This window comes from Pistacia vera, unplaced genomic scaffold (genome assembly GCF_008641045.1).
Source record: "Pistacia vera cultivar Batoury unplaced genomic scaffold, PisVer_v2 Contig312, whole genome shotgun sequence".
In the NCBI taxonomy this organism is placed as follows: Eukaryota; Viridiplantae; Streptophyta; class Magnoliopsida; order Sapindales; family Anacardiaceae; genus Pistacia; species Pistacia vera.
In genome coordinates, this window is record NW_022196127.1 from 541049 (window position 1) to 544239 (window position 3191).

Below are 3191 nucleotides of genomic sequence, written 5' to 3' on the forward strand. Positions count from 1 at the left end.
GTGAACCATTCGTTCCCTAGCTTGACCATCCGCTTGGTGCAACTCTAGTTACTTTCTAATCGGTGTTAACTCTCTCCCCCTCTCTTCTTTCTTACCCCTCTCTAATCTTTTTACCTTTGCCTGTACTATTAGCCTCACTCAGACTGATACTTCTTCCACGCACTTTCCCGTAATTCCCATAGGACGCCGTTTTTCCGGTTGCCTGCCTATTAGATAGCTCCTTCCCGCGTTTGTTTTTTTTTTTTTGTCTTCTTGTTTTCACTCTTATGGATTGCCCGCCTGATTGTTTCTGTTTAGCGTCTCTGGCGTGGGACGACTTCTGCTTTGTATTCGGCACGGTGTGTCCCCACGCGTAGTCTCTAGCACCAGCCTAAACGAGACATCGTGTCCCCATCTCGGTGGTCTCGTCGTTCACACCGTGGCCCCGATGGTGTGGTCGGGTGTTTAACCGATAATAACTTCTGTGTCTCTTCTTCACCTTCCTTCCCCCCCTGTTTCAGGAGCGCCGCAACTGTATTCGTTGCAAGCAAGTTGAATCTTTGCCCCCCCGCTCTTTCATTTGCTCCCTGCTCCAAACTCGCCGTCCTCCCCCACCCAGCACACGACCAGCACCTCTCCACCCTTTTATCATACATCCCTGCCGAGGGCCGCTATGCTCGTGTCACTTCTTACCACGTCGTCAGGACGGTTGTCCACGTGCATAGGGCAATGTATAGGCCTGTTTTCTGTTAGACCAAACACAATTTCTTTGCATGGTTAATTTTTTTGAATGTCCAATAAACTATAATCCCACCCCGCACTATTTTTCCTCCCCAATACAGATAATGCATCTGCTCATAAAATCTGTCAACTAATCTGGGCGGGTACAACTGTGTCTTTCCATCACAACAGGGTTACCACAAGCTGTGAGCCTTGCCTAAGTCCACTTTGATGTGGTTGCCAACACTTAATTCCACGGATGGCGTGCGCGGCAAGTCAGGCGGAACATGTCTACTATGCGTTCATGGCTTCACGTGTCCCCTCTGACATTCTTCACTGCTACCATAGATTACTTTCCCCTTGTGAGATCTGTGCGCCACCTCTTTCTGTTGTTGATGCCCTTTCAAAACGTGTCAGAAGCAACTAAACATCTAGAAAACAATAAATTAGGAACGCGGGCCCCAGACCATGAGCAACCACTGCTTCTCTGCCTCCTTTCCTGTGTTCCACAACTAGTCTAGTTCTTATCCTTGATGAGATTTATAACACCTGAACTTATTTTGTTTAGGCCCTGACGATGGCCCTGATTCTTGGTATGTGGTGGATTCAGTGGCTGTGGTGGGCAATCTGAGCGGAGAGTTTAATTTTAGCGTGTGGTGTTGCAGTGGAGCCTGGATTTATGCAGATGTCATGTTGAGTGGAGACCATATAGGTGTTGGATGTCCTGTCGTTTAAGGATAGGGTAGGAAGTGGAGAGTATCGCTATTTGGAGTGTAACAAAAAGTAGCGCAACGATCTGAGTGTTGTGCCTCAGTTAATAGAGCAAATTGGTTTTTTATGTTATTGATTATAGGCGTCGTTATCCTGCCCTTGTTGTTGTTTTTTTTTGTTTTTTTTTTTATAGGAGTTTGTGAACGCGGCCATTTAGTGACAAGTCATTTCGGTTACAATTGACTCAACTTAACCAGGTGACACCCAACAGTTACGTAGGTGTCATGTAAACAGAGGAATGTGATAACAACTCTTAATGTTTATTTATTATAGTTAATATTAATCAATAGTAAGGAATTGTTGGCGGCTACATCGCTGACACAATTCAAGGCCACTATTCTGGGCCCTATCATTTTAGTTACAACAAAGGGAAGTTTTCAGTTTCTTTTCTTTTGTTTTCCTTTTTTGGTTCTTTTTTTTCGTAAGTCTACCTGCCTACACTCCTTGCTTGAAGTGTAAATTCCTGAAACGAACTGAAATATATGGTTAGATTTAAGAAGCATTTAATTGTCCGAATTGGAATAGCCACAGCTGATTGAGCACCCATTCCAGTTTTCCCTGTTTTGTTTGAGTTTATTAATTTCCTTGAGTATCATAAATAAAAATTTCCCCTTAGTTACTATAAATAATATTTTCCCATTAGTGTAGTAATTCGTTAGGGTTTTACTGTTGATTTAACGTTAAGTTTAAAATGTATTATCATAATCATCAGATGACGAAAACATTAACATACATATTATAAATGATACTATTATTAGATATTTGAAGGGAATTTATTTATGTTACACTTAGGGAAAATTGTAAACTCATTTTTTTGTTGGTAATGATTTGATTACTATGCTTTAAGATAGGTATTATATTTATATGCATCCTAAACTGATTCTTTATACATACCTTAAATCTTAATTGTTCAATCTATTAAAAAAATTTTAATTTGACTCTTAAATAGGTTAAATTTTTTACTTTTGGTCTTCAAATTCAATCCACGAAGAAAAAAAAAAAAAACCATGTACTATACGTGATGTTTACATCAACGAAAATGCACGTGTTGTAAAATGTTGAAGGCTTAGAAGACACACTTGAATGCAAGAAAAATGGAGTAAATCCAATGAGAAAAGCGTTTTAAGTGGTGCGATGTAAGGAAGCAAATCCTACGCTCCACTGTTATTTATTAATGTAGGGGTTAGATGTCATGAGCTGATGATTACAAATGATTAGTACAAGCGGAGTGAATGCTATAAATATAGAGAGAGAGTGAGAGGCCAAGCAAGAGTAAAAATGAGCAATCATTGGAATGAGCGATGCTCCATTGATTAGGTGGGATTTCATTCGGATTATGAGTACTGAATCTGTGAGTTCGGTGGGAGTATCAGTGCAAATCCTTCTTTATGTCACATGGCCCAACTTATAGAGTGATTTACGCGATTGGTGCAGGGATTGGACAGGGGGGATCACCACAGCTTTGCTGTTTTGTTAACTAATGTTTTAGGATAAAAGGAAAATTTTGGGCCCCCCAGTTATTTTTGCCTCATAACATATTTCTACTGATATATTTATATAGTATAAGTAGTCATTACACGTGCAACCCATAATTGACAAAAGCAGGATGGGGTTACCCTGTTTTGACTTTGCACGCTGACTGGAGATTACGTCCGGCCTGAATTTTCAGCATAACACACAATGTAATAATACAAATCTTTAATTGATATAAATAAAAATTG